Source organism: Aquarana catesbeiana, linkage group LG06 (genome assembly GCF_042186555.1).
Source record: "Aquarana catesbeiana isolate 2022-GZ linkage group LG06, ASM4218655v1, whole genome shotgun sequence".
In the NCBI taxonomy this organism is placed as follows: domain Eukaryota; kingdom Metazoa; phylum Chordata; class Amphibia; order Anura; family Ranidae; genus Aquarana; species Aquarana catesbeiana.
Genome location: NC_133329.1, coordinates 342574300 through 342593196, shown reverse-complemented (window position 1 = coordinate 342593196; position 18897 = coordinate 342574300). Strand labels below are relative to the sequence as shown.

Below are 18897 nucleotides of genomic sequence, written 5' to 3'. Positions count from 1 at the left end.
TACACCCCGAAAGCTTCAAGATGGAGTCTCTACAAACAATTATTCAGGCAGTGCAGCCAACAGATTGGATGATTTCAGTCGACCTGCAGGATGCGTACCTACACGTGCCAATCCTACCTGCCTTTCAGAAGTATCTCAGATTTGCAGTAGGACAGACCCACCTGCAGTTTCAAGCCCTGCCCTTCGGTCTGTGCGCCTCCCCCAGGGTACTCACCAAGATTCTAATATCCGCCCTGGTTCCCCTACGGGAGAGGGGTTTGAGGATATACCACTATTTAGACGACATCCTCCTCCTAGCAAGCAGTCCGGATCAGCTGGTATATCACCGAGACATCCTTCTCCAGTCCCTGAGAGAACTAGGATGGTTGATAAACTCAGAAAAGAGTCAGCTTGCGCCTACACAGCGGATGATCTATCTGGGTGCAATGTTCAACACCCAGGAGGGGACAGTATCACTACCATCTCCGAAGATGAGGATTATCGTCCAGAAGATGGTCAAAACCATCACAAGCCTGTACCTAACGGCGTCACAATGCCTGAGTCTCATTGGCACGATGTCTGCCTGTATACCAATGATTCCTTGGGACCATTGGCACTTGAGGTATTTCCAGATGGGTTTCTTGGCGCAGTGGAGCAATAGCAACTCTCTCAGACAATTCTGTTGACGGGAGCAATGCGCAGGAGTCTTCATTGGTGGACCCTTCCAGAAAACCTCTCCAAACCTCGTCACCTGGGTTCCCTCTCCTGGATCACAGTTACGTCCGATGCAAGTGGACAAGGCTGGGGAGCCCATTGCGGGAAAACCAGGATACAGGGAAGATGGTCCTGTTCCACCCAGGGAGTAGTATCCAACATCCTGGAGATGAGAGCAGCGTTCTTGGCACTGACTTCATTGGCATCTCAGATCAGAGGCCAGAGAGTACTTTTACGCCTGGACAACAGGGCAGCTGTTGCGTATCTGCAGAGGCAGGGGGGCACTCGCAGCACATCACTCCTCAGGGAAGTAGAGCCGATTATGCTCTGGGCAGAGAAGAACATCTTAGACCTCAGGGCGATGTATCTCCCGGGAAGGTTGAACACAGAAGCAGACATGCTATCGAGGAACTTCTTGGACAACGAGTGGGCTCTTCATCCCCAGGTCTTCCGTCAGATTGCCAACCTCTGGGATATTCCTCAGGTAGACCTATTTGCCACTCCGGAGAATGCCAAACTGACCAGATTCTTCTCTCACCTGCCGTATACGCAAGCCGAGGAAGTAGATGCCCTGTCATGCCCCTGGAGGTTCACTACCGCATATGCCTCCCCCCCCCCCCCCCCCGGCCATTAATATTCAAGTTCCTCCTGAGGCTTCTCAGAGAGACAGTCCAGGTACTGGCAGTACTTCCATATTGGCCGAAGAGACCATGGTTTCCTCTAGCTATGCGCCTCAGTGTGAGCTCTCCAATCAGGATCCCTCCTTTCCCTCAACTTCTGACGCAGGGCAGTCTAGTTCATCCAAACTCTCAGAAGCTGAATCTTCGAATCTGGAGGTTGAGAGGCGAAGGTTCGAGTCCCTAGGATGTTCCCCAGGGGTCATATCAACCCTCCTGGGAGCTAGGAAGCCAGCAACCAATGCTATATATTCAAAAATATGGAACAAGTTCTTGTCATTTGCTACCTCAAATGAGTTTGATCCAATCCTTCCTTCTACATCGGATGTTCTAGGTTTCCTCCAGACAGGACTTGATCTGGGTCTTGGCCTAAGTTCCCTCAAAGTGCAAGTAGCAGCAATTTCTGCCGCAACAAATAAAAGATGGGCGGAAGAGCCTTTAGTAGTCACTTTCCTCAGAGGAGTGTTAAAGATTCGTCCACCTGTCAGACGGTCTTTTCCCAAATGGGATTTATCCCTGGTCCTTGAAGTCCTCTCTGACCATCCCTTTGCCCCAATGGAACAAGTGGCAATATGGAACCTAACACTAAAGACGGTTTTCCTGCTAGCCATTACATCTGGCAGAAGGATCTCAGAACTCCACTTTTTAGGGATAGGTGATGACCACATCTCTTTCTTCCACGATAGAGTGGAGCTTCGTCCCCTTCGGGGGTTCACACCTAAGGTCACTACTCCAAGCCACCTTTTGGAGCCTTGGGCACTACCAGTATTTGCTGAAGGGGATTCGGAATCATGTCACGGGCTGGACATATCCAGAGTGCTCAGAGCCTACCTAGAGGCCACCAGATCCTTCAGGAACTCGGAAAGACTTTTTATTGTTCCATTTGGTAAATATAGGGGCAAAGAAGCTTCCATCAGAACTCTGGCATCTTGGGTGGTAAAGTTAATCCAGAAGGCCTACAGGATGAAGAATATGGAACCTCCATCCTGAGTGAATGCTCATTCTACAAGGGTAGTCTCAACCTCCTGGGCAGCAAGGGCTAACGTTTCATTAGAGACGGTGTGCAGGGCCGCCACCTGGTCTTCTCACAATACTTTCCTCAGACACTACCATATTGATCCAGGAGCTCTCACAACGGTTGAGTTCGGGAGGAGGGCAGTTCAGGCTGCAATGTCCCATTCTAATGAAACATTTATTGTTAAGCATTATCCCACCCGTGTCAGCTAGTTATTCATCACCAGTATGCTGCCATGGAGGCACCAGGAAAACGGAAAATTGTATCATACTTACCGTAATCTTTCTTTCCTGGTGCCTATCCATGGCAGCATACGCTCCCACCCTCGGTATTCTATTTTACGGAGAATGTTGGGGGAGGGACTATGCCTTTAATTTATGCTATTCACTAGTCCTGAGGGAGGAGTCGAGGCGGAGCTCTATCACCAGTATGCTGCCATGGATAGGCACCAGGAAAAGGAAAATTACGGTAAGTATGATACAATTTTCCGTTTTTAGACCAGCTAGAAAAAAGCGATAATAAATTAGAATCACTTGCAGAATTGAGCAATAGTGATTTGTGGGGAAATTCGTCATCAAACACTCAAAGTAATGACAGCGACAATTCTGCAACTGAGCAAATTTCTGTGTTTTTGATTTGATTACATTATTGAATAATTTTTATTACTATTATTTGTTATAATTATTTATTATATTATGATTTTGTGTTTCAAACTTTATCATACCCGGGATGTCTACTAGACTCTTGTTTGGACAGATTTAAGTGAGTTATTCTAAGAATTACAGGCCTACAATATGAAACGCCAAATTTCCATGCAAAATAATTGTACCGCTTGGAGCATCAAAAATCTGAAAAAAATCATACCACCAGGGAGGTTAAAGCTCATGTGTGTGTAAATGCAGGCATCCCAATACTTTTTGGTAATATAGTGTATATGTTGAATAGTCCATATAGCAATGCTGACTTGTCAACTTTTCCAAAATACTTGGTGGAGGAATATTGATGGTGGAAGACTACTGAAGCACCATCAGTAAAGTATATATCAGCCAGTGAGAAAGCAAATGCTAAAATGACTCACCAGACCACTTCAATCCCTTTTCAGTGATAGACAAGTCAGCATCACTATATAGACATTTCATATTTAATATACAGTATCTCACAAAAGTGAGTACACCCCTCACATTTTTTAGTAAATATTTTATCATATCTTTTCATGTGACAACACAGAAGAAATTACACTTTTTTTACAATGTAAAGTAGCGAGTGTACAGCTTGTATAACATTCTGCTGTCCCCTCAAAATAACTCAACACAGCCATTTATGTCTAAACCGCTGGCAACAAAAGCGAGTACACTCACAATTGAAAATGTCCAAATTGGGACCAATTAGCCATTTTCCTTCCCCGGTGTCATGCGACTTGTTAGTGTTACAAGGTCTCAGGTGTGAATGGGGAGCAGGTGTGTTAAATTTGATGTTCTCACTCTCATACTGGTCGCTGGAGGTTCAACGTGGCACCTCATGGCAAAGAACTCTGAGGATCTGAAAAAAAGAATTGTTGCTCTACATAAAGATGGCCAAGACCCTGAAACTGAGCTGCAGTATGGTGGCCAAGACCATACAGCAGTTTAACAGGACAAGTTCCACTCAGAACAGGCCTCGCAATGGTCAACCAAAGAAGTTGAGTGGACATGCTCCATGTCATATCCAGAGGTTGTCTTTGGGAAATACACATATGAGTGCTGCCAGCATTGCTGCAGAGGTGGGTGGTCAGCCTACCAGTGCTTAAGACCATATGCCGCACACTGCATCAAATCGGTCTGCATGGCTGTCATCCCAGGAGAAAGCATCTTCTAAAAGATGATGCACAAGAAAGCCCACAAACAGTTTGCTGAAGACAAGCTGGAACCATGTCCTGTGGTCTGATGAAACCAAGATAAACTTATTTGGTTCAGATGGTGTCAAGTGTGTGTGTGTGTGTGTGTGTGTGTGTGTGTGTGTGTGTGTGTGTGTGGCGGCAACCAGGTGAGGAGTACAAAGACAAGCGTGTCTTGCCTACAGTCAAGCATTGTAGTGGGAGTGTCATGGTCTGGGGCTGCATGAGTGCTGCTGGCACTGGGGAGCTACAGTTCATTGAGGGAAACCATGAATGCCAACATGTACTACGACATACTGAAGCAGAGCATGATCCCCTCCCTTCAGAGAGTGGGCCGCAGGGCAGTAGTCCAACATGATAATGACCCCAAACCCACCTCCAAGACGACTACCGCCTTGCTAAAGAAGCTGAGGGTAAAAGGTGATCGACTGGCCAAGCACGTCTCCAGACCCAAACCCTATTGAGCATTTGTGGGGCATCCTCAAATGGAAGGTGGAGGAGCACAAGGTCTCTAACATCCACCAGCTCTGTGATGTCGTCATGGAGGAGTGAAGAAGACTCCAGTGGCAACCTGTGACGCTCTGGTGAACTCCATGCCCAAGAGGATCAAGGCAGTGCTGGAAAATAATGGTGGCCACACAAAATATTGACACTTTGGGCCCAATTTGGACATTTTCACTTAGGGGTGTACTCGCTTTTGTTGACAGCGGTTTAGACATTAAAGCGGGGGTCCACCTATCTATCGTTTTTTTTTTTTTTAGTTCATTCACAAACTTTTCTTCTCAGCATTACATACTCACATATTGTGTGTAATATGTCCGCCTGTGTCAGATTTCGTCGGAAAGAATAACTTATATTATTTACTGCAGGTGGTTTCCATCTTCATTGTGGGCATTTGAAGCCCACAAGCATTTATTTCCTGGATGTGGTGAATGCTGTGCTCCCAGCATTCACCGCTCGTTCCCGCACATGCTCAGTGGCATACTGGGAAGCCTGAGACTAGCTCCCAGGAGTCTGGGAGAGGCTAGAAACAGGCCTACTCCCACGGGAGGAGAACCAGGAAGTGCAAAGAAGAATAGAAAAATAAAAGGTAATTACGGCGATTTAAATTTTTTTAAACGGCATGTCAGCATCTAGGCAAGGAAGAGAATACATACAGATATTGTTCAAAATTTGGGTGGAACCCCGCTTTAAAGCAGAGTTCCGCCGTTTTTTTTTTTTTTTTTTTTAAGTCAGCAGCTACAAATACTGCAGCTGCTGACTTTTAAAATATGGACACTTACCTATTCTACTACCTTCATCCTTGTCACCATCAGACAGGTCTATAGCCATTCACTTTAGTAGCTCCCTGCCTGCCACCTTCACATATATTCTATACCCAACTCAGGTGTCTCCCTGTCTGCCCACCACCTAGAGTAAGTCACACAGAGGGTGTCTTGATCGAATCTGCTGTCCTGTATTGCACCGCAGACTCTATACAAATACAGGACCAGGGAAAGTAATTAAAAAAAAAAAAAAAGGTACCTTCCAGGATTTTTTTTTCTTCTTCTGTTGTCTAAACTTGGAAAAAAAAAAAAAAAAAAAAAAGTGTTATTCCTACCAAACTTTTTTTCTAGTTTTGAATAAAGTGGGAAGTGATTAGGATTTCCCACAAGCGTATGCATATGGGAGGTGCAGCGCTCTGAAGGAACACATGTAACAGTGAAATCACCGGCTGCTGCGCGCTAAAATAAATAGAATAAAAAAAAATGATACAAAGACAGGAATACCACACGTGTATTTAAACATTTCACTATTTAATATCAGAGACAGTCAATATAAAATGGTGCATTTTAGGTACTCATTCAGCTAAAGGGTTAGTGTTTAAAAATGACACTTTAGCTTTTGGTAGATGCTAGTGGGTTCAATAACCACAGCCCCCCCCCCCCCACTTGCTACAGGCATTATGAGGAGTCTTAATTCTCAGATTTGTGTTATGGACAGTAATGCATCACAAATGAGACCTCAACTACAGCAGAAGAAGCAAGAGTCCATATCTCACCACAGAAGTCCATAAGGGATGAAAGAAGTTAGTGCGTAGTGGTGGTCATATTATATACGTATATTTAGATTCCATCAGTGTGTGACCTCTTGAATCCACACAGACAAATAAGGCATTGGGTCATCCTGAGGACTTCCTGTGCTCACAGTTCAGATACACATGTAGGATTTACTATGCAAAGCCCCCTCCACCTAGTAAGAAATTCAGCTTGGGATTTCCTTTCAAAAACCTAAAGTAAACCTATCAGAAATTTGCAGTAACCGTTTTTTCTTTAAATCTACCCATTTTTTTTTAATGCAGTATTTATGTGCTAGGTAAAATTAGCCTAGGCACGGGAATTGCTGCAGCACAGAAGAAAGCATCTACTAAGGCAGGCCGATCAATGGATTGACTTGGTTACACTCAGTCTGCCCATGCATGGAGCGAATCTCGGCCAGAACCTGCTGAACCAGCAGAGATTCAAACCATCTATGGTCGAAATAACACTTCTCTGCCCAGCGATTACTGTTCAGTGCAGTTTTGGTCGGTCGCAAGGTGGCACCAGTGTGGCTATCTTGTGTGATATTGTGATGGAACACAGAACACAGAAGTAGTTGTGAATGCCGGATTGTATGCTATCCGATGGTCATGGAGAGGAAGCAGGAGTTGGCTGAGCTGTATGAAGCTATGTGAGTACATACCAAAGAACATAAAAGTTACTGGCAGCCAAAGGATTTTTTTTGAGAACTGACAATTTTTACATTTTTAACATTCAGAAAAAAAGGGTACAGGGCATTCAGGTTACAGAAGTACAAAAAGTTCTGAAACACAGGTTTTTGAGTAAAGATATAGAAAATAAACCTCCTGCCAAGGCACACGACAGCAAGCCAAAGGAATTTTATATATGATTGTGTTATATCTGAGCCAGCATCCTAAACCTGGCTTGAATTTAGGCCCATTAAATTTCTGATTTCGACCTATCAGATGCAGTCACGTTTGGGGTATTTAAGTAGCAGCACAGCCTAAATACAAAACAGCCAGAAGCAGAGATTTCTCCATTCATGCTATTTAGAACGAAAAAAAAAGCGCTTAGATTTCTTTTGCTCAGCCTGCAGACTGAACAAAAGAAATCTATAGTTGTATGGCTTGTTTTAGTTCCAGAAGTAGATGCTGACTCTGGATAATGCCTAAATAAAGATGGTGTCCATCTAGTAAGGAGAAAGAACAGTGAGAACAATTTCAGAGGTAGTAATACGATACCAGTAAATGTTAACATTCATATCTTTATGCATCTATTTTCATAGAAAAAAATATCTCAAAACTAGGTTCACTTTATAGGGTAACCAGCCAAATCTTTGCTTATTACTGGTTGTAGAATAGAGTGTGAATGGGTTAGAAGCACTGTCGGGTTTAAATTCTGTCTTTGTCTCCTTGATTGAGATTTCTCTGCACTTCCCATTCCAGAGACATAGCAGAAAGTACATAGAAATCTTCTCCAAATGAGGATAATTCACCTACTGGGGCCGATTTACACTACTGTGTTGCAAAAACACACAGTAAATCACTTTTACAGCACATTACCTAAGAGCGTGGTAAGGCATAGAACACATGTTGCAGTGCCATTGATTTTAAATGGAACCTAACGCACATCAAAATTGCACTGCAACACATTGGTGGTGTGCTCCATTGAAAAAAAAATTGATTTTTGTACTAATTTTCTTAGAGTCTATTGAGGGATACAAAGTCTTTCCCTTTTGGGTTATACTGCTGTCCACAATACAAAAGACCTTCAGAATGGTAAATCAGTCCTTGGAACAGAAGATCCAGAGGATATGGAAGCACATTCATGATGAGCAGACTTGTCAGTGACTCAAGTACTGAAGTCAGAGGCTCAGCAGAACAGCCAGATATGTTGAATGTTAAGAAGGAGGTCTGCAATGACAGTCCCTGTATATCTCATGGCAGATTCATTATAAAAGCTTAATAGAACTTCTCATGCAGTCACAGCAATGGTAGGAGACCTGCCTGTTCATCCATGCAGTGGAACTGCCACATCCACGATGCATTATACAGGAAAGGTTATCATTCGGGCTGTAGCTCTCGGCAAGGCAAGGCGGCGTCAGGGTCGTCATTTTGTGCCGGTTAATGGTGCACATCCTGAAGAAATGTTTCACTTTCTAAACTACCTGAAATAAAATGGAAAGACACAACAATGTCATTTTAAATAGGAAAGGAGGGGAACTGGAAGGAGCACTGGGTATTTCACACAAAAGGAAGCAATGCAATAGGATTCTTTTTAAAGTGGTTGTAAATGGGGGGCGTGGCCTGAAGAGCAATGGAGTAGGTCGTGGTTTGTGAAAGCTCCGCTTGTTGATCATCCTGTATACCATCCTGCTTGCTAAAACCGAGGTTAAACTTACCTGCATAGCCTCCTCTGGGTCCCGGGATTGGGCAGGGACATGTCTCTACCTAAAAGGAACACCGAGAGGGCAAATCAGCTAGCGAAATATTGCCGGCAAGACAAGGACCAGCGAGAGAGAGAGAGAAAGAGAGAGAGAAAGAGAGAAAGAGAGAAAGAGAGAAAGAGAGAAGAGAGAGAAAGAGAGAAGAGAGAGAAAGAGAGAAAGAAAGAAAGAGAGAGAGAGAGAGAGAGAGAGAGAGATGTTTTACTATCCAAAGTTAAAACAGGGGCAGAAGATTGAATAGATGGAAAGTTGAAAACTGAAGGTCCGCTTTAAGGAGCCTGGAACAGGAACACACAAAGGTGGCAGAACATATAAAATTCCTAGATAGACAGAAACAGAGCCAGGAACAATGACAAGGAGATCTAGTCGGAATAACCAAGACACTCCCGGGACGGATTTCACCATTATCTAAAATATCACTTTTGGGTAGTTTGACCCTTTAAAGCTCAACTCTAAAGCAACTTTATTTTTTTTCCATAGACTGAAAGCTCATCGTATGTCATTCCCATATCCTCCTGTAGGGGGCATGATGGTTAGAAAGGTATTAAAGCAGGGCTAGAAACCTGGGAATGGGTAAGATACTTTATTCTGATGAACTAATTCACTATGATATTGTGTAGGCAGAGCGGCCACATAAACAGTAATCATTGAGGTCTTCTGTTACATTAGTCCTATTGCTGGAACACGGGTTAAAATAGCCCATGCCATTTGCATGCTAGAGATTCAGAATAAACTTTTTAAGACATGTTAAGAGCAATATTTAACGTTAAGAGCATTATTACAAACTTCAAGTCTATTTTTCAGTATAGAACCACATGAAAGAGAAAGGGCACACCGACTAGACAATGTGCAACTCGTTTCGGTCCAAATACAAATTCGGACGAATTTTTGGTTCTTTCAGAGAGTCGGATTTATCCAAATGAAATAGTAAAGAATAGTAACAAATTTAGTTGAACTTTTTTAGTTTTTTAGTTTACTTTTAGCACTGTATTGGTGTCACTGGTTCCCAAAAGTGTCAGTTAGGTGTCCGATTTGTCCACCGCAATATCGCAGTCCCTCTATAAGTCGCCATTACTAGTAAAAAAATAAAAATTCCATAAATATATCGCTATAAAACTTTTGCGCAAATATATGCTTATTGTGATTTTTTTTACCAAAAATACGTAGCAGAATACTTTTTGGCCTAAATTGGTAAAGAAATTCGATTTTTTACATTTTTTTTATTGGATGTTCTATAACAGAAATAAAAAAAAGAGTTTTTTTTCACAAAATGGTTGGTCATTTTTTGTTTATGGCGCAAAAGAGAAAAACCGCATCAGTGATCAAATACCACCAAAAGAAAGCTCTATTTGTGGGGGGAAAAAGAACATACATTTTATTTGGGTACAGTGTCGCACAACCACGCAATTGTCAGTTAAAGTGAACGCGGTGCCATGTCGCAAGAAATGGCCTGGTCATGAAGGGGATAAATCTTCCGGAGCTAAAGTGGTTAAAAAGTATTCACAAATTAAGTGAAAACCCCTCCACTTGAGGTCTCATGTGGGTCTCTCAGTTTGGACCCCCTGCTGATCCAGCTCAGAGACTTAAGAATTTTTTTCCAAGGCACAACTCCGGCTCAGAAATCAAAGACCCCTTTCACACTGGGGTGGTGCGGGCGTTAACAGTAAAGCAGTAAACCCCCCAGAAGGGGTTAAAAGCACCTGCTTAGCGCTGCTTTCAAAGCGGCGCCCATTCATTTCAATGGGCAGGGGCAGTGGAGGCGAGATGTATACAGCGCTCCCCCACCGCACCAAAGATGCTGCTTACAGGACTTTTTTTCCTGTACTGCAAGCACACCGCCCCAGTGGGAAAGCACTCAGGCTTTCACACTGGGGCTGCAGAAGAGGCAGTTTTCAGGCACTATTTTTAACGCAAAAACGTCTGTAAAGCGCCTCAGTGTGAAAGGGGTCTAATGGTAACGGATTTCTAAGCCAGAGCGGAGTCTCCAGACAACACTATTTTGTTCTGCCTCTGACACTACAAAATGAACAGGTCTTTCCAGTCATACCACCCAGCCAGTTTGTATTAGCCCATAAGTGGATGGATTGTCCTCATCTTTCCCCAAGTTTGTGTTGGTCTGAACAGAACGATGTTGAATGGCATGAAGTGTGAGCTGCTACTCCATTTTAAACAAGCACTAAAGAGGGAGATAGAAGCGCAGGAGGAATTTTTTTTTTTTACATTTTTTATGTTTGTGTGTGAAGTTGTAAGACACACATAATGTAAACATAGAATACAGACTAGAACATTTTCAGCTTACCAGTCTAAGGCATTTATTGGAACAATGAAGTCAAAGAAAGGTTCAAGTCCAGCTCTGTGTCCAGGAGAGTTCTCTTGTACCTGTTGAGAGAAGCGGAGTCTGTTTAGTCATCGATTTGGATAGATTTTCGATTTATCATCACAGTAAATCTGAACTGTACTGTGCAGGATGTGAGGGCTGTTGGTGCTTTGACTTGAAACCAACAGATTTAGGAGTTATGGAGCGAATATAGTGGCCGCCACTGTCAATCGTTCCTTCAGGGTTCCCAGTGCACTCATTGCCCACCTATAATGCCGATCCTCGGGCATCACAACTTTGTAAAGTTATGACACAAAACTAATACGCACACTAGGAGTTATGACTATGTCTTTTTGTGCAGGATTTTCCAGGCCCATGACTAAGAAGTTATTGAAGGAAAAGGTAGGCAATGGCAGTCCTCGCATTTCAGTAGAAGTTTCTCTAAAGGACCATCACCGGCATCTGCTAAAATAAAGGATAAGCCAATCTGAACTCTGATCCTCCACTTTGGCTGTGATGAAGATGTGCGATCAAAGAATAATAGAGTATATTTCTATACTAGGAATGCAGTTTGCTGTAATGCACAAAAAATCAATAAATAACTACTTAACAGAGCAGTTCAATCATGTGGGGTCTAAAAGCGTGTTGAGAAGCTACCTTTAAAAGGCACGATATAAAGATTATTGTTATCATCATCATCATCAATTAAAAAATAGCTTGAAGGAGGTTGTAAGGGCAGAAGGTTTTTTTTTTTTTTTCTTCCTGCATCCTATGCATGAAGATAAGCCTTCAGTGTGCAGCAGCTCCCCTAATACTTACCAGAGCCCCATCTTGATCCAGCGATGTTGCATGAGTGTGTCCGCTGTCCGGGACTCTCCCTCCCAATTGGCTGAGACAAAGCAGCGGTGCCTTTGACTCATGCTGCTGTCAAAGTCCGTTAGCCAATGAGAAGAGAGGGGGCGGGACTGAACAGCAGCTCCATGTCTGAATGGACAAAGAGCAGCGGCTCGGGTGTCCCCATAGCAAGCTGCTTGCTGTGGGGTCACTCGATAGGATTGAGGGAAGAGAAGCTCCAGCAAGGGACCCAAGAAGAGGAGGATATGGGCTGCTCTGTGAAAAATAACAGCACAGAGCAGGTACAATTTAACTTTTTTTATTTTTAGTTTTTTTTTTCTCCCCTTTCTTTAAAAACATTAGACTTTAGTATCACTTTAATGTGTTGATTTCCTATGATCATCAGCACCATCTAGTGCCCATAATGTGATACTTTTCCTGGAATACTTCAATCAGGAAAAATACGGCATTATGGCTGCTAGATGGAGCTGATGAGGTCACTGAATTAAGCAAAATACAGTCAGAATCTGTGCAGGGTGGGCAAATTCTTATTATTATGCAACACTATTTTTTTTTTTTTTTAATATAAACAGACCCCTTTATGTTTTCCCACTTACTGGGATGGCAGCACAATAACATGTTGGGGTTTCATGCATGAAAGATCACTGGGACTTTTTTGCAATTTTATTTTGCAATGTGTTTATTTTTGAGCACGCATTTGCAGTTTTTTTACATTTTTTTGTGTAAAAATCTGACATTTCATCCAGAAAATGGGTAGGATTTTTTAATGCCGGCCATACACGGTTCGAATTTCGAAAGAATTTTCTTTTGAAAATCGTATCTAAGAATTTTCGTATGAATTTCGCACCATTAGTGGGCTGCAACAACGATTTTCGTGCGCCAATCAAATTTGAGGAATCGGACATGTTGGAAATTTTTTGAAAAACGAACGATTTTCTAATCAATGATGGGACAATCGTGCAAGAAGTGTAATAAGAAAAGAAAATTTACGGAGAGAAAAAAAGATTCCCGCTCCCGAAAATACTTTTCTGTAGCAACATGAGGTGAAATTGAAGGCTTGGTCGGCCAAATTTCGAAAATCAATGGTGGCATCATCGGATCACAAAAAAAAAAAAAAAAAAAAAAAAAAAAAAAGGAACTTTCTAATTTTGAAAAGAAAATTTTTTGAAATTCGACCCTGTATGGCCTGCTTTAGGCTCCTTTCACACTAGAGGAGCGATCGGGTCCACCTGTCAATTTATCGGGCGGACCCAATTGGACCCTCCAGTCTGCTTTATGGACATCCAATCCGCTAAAAACAGGCGGGATCCATTCCCCATCCATCTGGCGGATCAGATAACAGTCGGGTTAGACAGACGGTCTGTTTACATTTGGCTGCCCATAGAGCCGGCTGTGTCTGCATAAGCGGAGCGGACATGGACCAGCCATCTGCCTGCTCAGTGGGGATTAGCTGAATGATTCTCTGCTGTGCAGACAGACTCCGTGTGGAAGGAGCCGCACACATCTTAGTGAATTTTGCAGTTTAGACACTAGGGGGAGCCCTCAGCGGCTCCGTGTTATTACTCTGCTTTAACTTCTGAGACAAATTATACCCCACATACTCTCATACTAGCATTGTGAAACAAAGCAGTAGAGCACAATTATCGCTTCAAGAATGCATTCAGGAGGTAAAGCGGAAATCCCACCGACCCGGTCACCCAACAAATACTAGGGGTGAAACAGTGTATAGAGCCAACCAGTTCCACACACAAGTACACAGTACAAGAATATACTTCACCCCATTCTCTGGAAAGTGGTGCTGCAGGCAGATTCACGGTTTCCTTTGGGAGAAAGTGTCCCAGATATCTCATGGATGCCCCTTCCTCTTCCACACCACGAGTACTAAATCTTGTGTATAAGATGAGCAGCAAGAGGTAAGGAATACATTCCCCGGGTGTAGGCTCTCAGTACTGCGAGGACTCCGCATTACACCTCACAAATCAGAATGGCAGAACAAGCATTATGGGAACAAGGAAATGCTTAGCAAGTCCAGCTCTGGGCTCATGTATATAGGCTGTATGTATATAATCTTGCTGGCAGTAATACCCTATGTAACATCTGTTAGCATGCAATGTCTGTAATAATGTTACATGCATGAAGTGCAAATTTCCCCGGATTTACTAGGAAGCCCCCCCACCTAACCTCCTTGACTGCTAGGACACAGGTAGCCCCCCCGCCGCACGGCATTTATACAAGCTAGGACACAAACTTCCATTCAGGCCACTTGCAAGTGAAAATGCTCAGCGGCCATTCAGGGCTGATGGCGTATATTTACACTCAGTACTGCATGCATGTACAGTAAATGTAAGTACAAATGTTTACAAGTGTACATCAATAATAAAAATAAATCATATGGAGGACGGAGGGTACTGATTATTATTTGTATTTATAAATGCAGATGAGAGGGCCGAGCTCAGCTGTGTGCTCCATAGAATAACACACAGCTGCATTCAGATCCATATAAAATGTACACATTACAGACCTGAGTGCAGAATATGTTGTACCCGTGTACATAGGCACTCTGTCTGGGCATTCTAATTCATTTTGTTTTTATATAGAATAAGCAAAGTCTGCACATTTCCTGATGCAGCCACACCACAGGAGGCGGGGGGGGACAGAGATGACACACACAGGAGGGGGGGGGGACAGAGATGACACACACAGGAGGGGGGGGGGGACAGAGATGACACACACACAGGAGGGGGGGGGGGCAGAGATGACACACACACACAGGAGGGGGGGGCAGAGATGACACACACACACAGGAGGGGGGGGGGGGAAGAGATGACACACACACACACAGGAGGGGGGGGGGGGGGAAGAGATGACACACACACAGGAGGGGGGGGGGGGGAAGAGATGACACACACACAGGAGGGGGGGGGGGGACACAGAGATGACACACACAGGAGGGGGGGGACACAGAGATGACACACAGGAGGGGGGGGGGGACACAGAGATGACACACACAGGAGGGGGGGGGGGACACAGAGATGACACACACAGGAGGGGGGGGGGGGACACAGAGATGACACACACAGGAGGGGGGGGGGGGGGCACAGAGATGACACACACAGGAGGGGGGGGGGGGGCACAGAGATGACACACACAGGAGGGGGGGGGGGGGGGCACAGAGATGACACACACAGGAGGGGGGGGACAGAGATGACACACACAGGAGGGGGGGGGACAGAGATGACACACACAGGAGGGGGGGGACAGAGATGACACACACAGGAGGGGGGGGACAGAGATGACACACACAGGAGGGGGGGGACAGAGATGACACACACAGGAGGGGGAGGGACAGAGATGACACACAGGAGGGGGAGGGACAGAGATGACACACAGGAGGGGGGCGGACAGAGATGACACACAGGAGGGGGGCGGACAGAGATGACACACAGGAGGGGGGCGGACAGAGATGACACACAGGAGGGGGGGGGACAGAGATGACACACAGGAGGGGGGGGGACAGAGATGACACACAGGAGGGGGGGGGGGACAGAGATGACACACAGGAGGGGGGGACAGAGATGACACACAGGAGGGGGGGACAGAGATGACACACAGGAGGGGGGGGACAGAGATGACACACAGGAGGGGGGGGACAGAGATGACACACAGGAGGGGGGGACAGAGATGACACACAGGAGGGGGGGGGACAGAGATGACACACAGGAGGGGGGGGACAGAGATGACACACACAGGAGGGGGGGGGACAGAGATGACACACACAGGAGGGGGGGGGACAGAGATGACACACACAGGAGGGGGGGGACAGAGATGACACACACAGGAGGGGGGGGACAGAGATGACACACACAGGAGGGGGGGGACAGAGATGACACACACAGGAGGGGGGGGACAGAGATGACACACACAGGAGGGGGGGGGACAGAGATGACACACACAGGAGGGGGGGGGACAGAGATGACACACACAGGAGGGGGGGGACAGAGATGACACACACAGGAGGGGGGGGACAGAGATGACACACACAGGAGGGGGGGGACAGAGATGACACACACAGGAGGGGGGGGACAGAGATGACACACACAGGAGGGGGGGGGACAGAGATGACACACACAGGAGGGGGGGGGACAGAGATGACACACACAGGAGGGGGGGGACAGAGATGACACACACAGGAGGGGGGGGGACAGAGATGACACACACAGGAGGGGGGGGGACAGAGATGACACACACAGGAGGGGGGGACAGAGATGACACACACAGGAGGGGGGGGACAGAGATGACACACACAGGAGGGGGGGGACAGAGATGACACACACAGGAGGGGGGGGACAGAGATGACACACACAGGAGGGGGGGGACAGAGATGACACACACAGAGGGGGGGGGACAGAGATGACACACACAGGAGGGGGGGACAGAGATGACACACACAGGAGGGGGGGGACAGAGATGACACACACAGGAGGGGGGGGACAGAGATGACACACACAGGAGGGGGGGGACAGAGATGACACACACAGGAGGGGGGGGGACAGAGATGACACACACAGGAGGGGGGGGGACAGAGATGACACACACAGGAGGGGGGGGGACAGAGATGACACACACAGGAGGGGGGGGGACAGAGATGACACACACAGGAGGGGGGGGGACAGAGATGACACACACAGGAGGGGGGGGACAGAGATGACACACACAGGAGGGGGGGGGGACAGAGATGACACACACAGGAGGGGGGGGACAGAGATGACACACACAGGAGGGGGGGACAGAGATGACACACACAGGAGGGGGGGGACAGAGATGACACACACAGGAGGGAGGGGGACAGAGATGACACACACAGGAGGGAGGGGACAGAGATGACACACACAGGAGGGAGGGGGACAGAGATGACACACACAGGAGGGAGGGGACAGAGATGACACACACAGGAGGGGGGGGACAGAGATGACACACAGGAGGGGGGGGGACAGAGATGACACACAGGAGGGGGGGGGACAGAGATGACACACAGGGGGGGGGAGGACAGAGATGACACACAGGAGGGGGGGGACAGAGATGACACACACAGGAGGGGGGGGGACAGAGATGACACACACAGGAGGGGGGGGACAGAGATGACACACACAGGAGGGGGGGGGACAGAGATGACACACACAGGAGGGGGGGGGACAGAGATGACACACACAGGAGGGGGGGGGGACAGAGATGACACACACAGGAGGGGGGGGACGAGATGACACACACAGGAGGGGGGGACAGAGATGACACACACAGGAGGGGGGGACAGAGATGACACACACAGGAGGGGGGGGGACAGAGATGACACACAGGAGGGGGGGGGACAGAGATGACACACACAGGAGGGGGGACAGAGATGACACACACAGGAGGGGGGGGGACAGAGATGACACACACAGGAGGGGGGGGGGACACACAGCCCCTCCCCCCACAGACACTCCCGGCCTCCACATTGCACCCTACCTGTAAGACATGGTACCCCTCTGTTCCTCCTCCGGGATCTCCACACTCTGTGCCCCCCCCCCCTCCCCATATGTCGCGCCCCCCTCAGGCGATAACACAAAGCACTGCAGCTTTTTACATGATACACACAGGCCAGACTGTCCTCACTGCACAGCGGCGCTCTCTATTGCCACCTGCAGGCTGGGGTGAGGAGAAATCCGAATCTTCTCTTCAGCTGCCGCTACGGCCGGTCAGCGTACATTGCTGCGTCGCAGCTAGCGCGTGCTGGCGCGCGCGCTGCCTCTGATTGGCGGAGAGAGCTGACAGATGCGTCATATCAACCGCCCGAAGGCTGAGCCGGCGCCATTTTGAGTTCGCCGGCGAGCAGGAAGGTGGTGTCTTCTCGGAGCTCCTGTGACGGAACAGCGCCGTACAGCGGAATCATCTGGAGTACACCACAACTCTTTCATCGGCGACAGATAGTAAGTGTCATTACTTTCCATGTGATCTTTATCAGTGAGGCCGGCATCGGGGGGACAGCCGGAGGGGCTCTCTAATTTACCTGATGGGTGTGTGGGAGAGAATGTCCCAAGCTGGCGGATTGAGCGGTCTGGACTGGTGAAGTGTCTTTTTGTATAGAGCGCTGCCTGCTGTGAGTTGTAAGGGTGGAGGCGGGACTTCCGGCCACTGCTGAACCCGTCAGGAGGGAGAGGGCGGGGCAGACTGGGGGGCGGGGAGGCTTCGTAAAAAAGGCCGCGCGCGCCGCCCTGCTGCAGACAGTAGAGATACCCGCCGGCCCCGCCCCCTGCGTTCTATGTGGGCGGAGCACATAGAGAGTATATTCTATGTACATCACCAGCACACAAAGTCCACAGCAGTCACTTGTGTGAGGCCGAGTGATCTCCACCCCACAGGAGCTTTCTAGTCCCGCCCCGCGTGATGTCATACAGAGGCCGGGATGCGGGATGAGAAGGCTGAGGAGAGTGAGTGCTGATAAGACCTGCGAGGAGCCAGTGAAGCCCCGTGCAACAGTGCAAGTGGGGGGAGGGGAGGGGGTCGTTCATTTGTAATGCTATTAGTAATATGCAGCATGGAGGGGGTTAATGTACTGCCACTTATGTATTAGTGACCAGTGACAGTTAATGAACCCCTCTGTGCTGTATTAGTGGCCCCAGTGTCAGGTTCATTAACCCCTGGATTAGGGCTGGGCCATTTTCTAAAAAAAAAAATCTGCCATTTTCTTAAAAAAAACTCGATTCACGGTTTGAATTGAGTGTTTGTTTTTTTTTTGGACACCGCGCCGGTCCTGAGGAGCTGCGGACAGGAGTTTTTAGGCGAGGCCGAAGCCGTGGACTAGGCCGAAGCCTCACCTAAAAACTCTGGCCCGCAGCTCCTCAGGACCGGCGCGGTGTCCAAAAAAAAAAAATCTAAAAAAATCGATTTTGCTTAAATTTTGAATCGATTTGACCTCTCAACTCGTTTCAATATTTAAATCGCT

At 47.0% G+C, this 18897-nt stretch overlaps 1 long non-coding RNA gene across 1 annotated transcript; it reads right to left on the bottom strand.

Moving 5' to 3' along the window:
* Nucleotides 1–6562: 6562 nt before the first annotated feature.
* On the bottom strand, nucleotides 6563–17951 carry LOC141147789 (uncharacterized). The gene is made up of 3 exons (XR_012245140.1): nucleotides 17421–17951; nucleotides 11043–11122; nucleotides 6563–8464 (listed from the first exon to the last, which is right to left on the bottom strand). It is a non-coding gene; the product is annotated as an uncharacterized lncRNA (long non-coding RNA).
* Nucleotides 17952–18897: the final 946 nt, after the last annotated feature.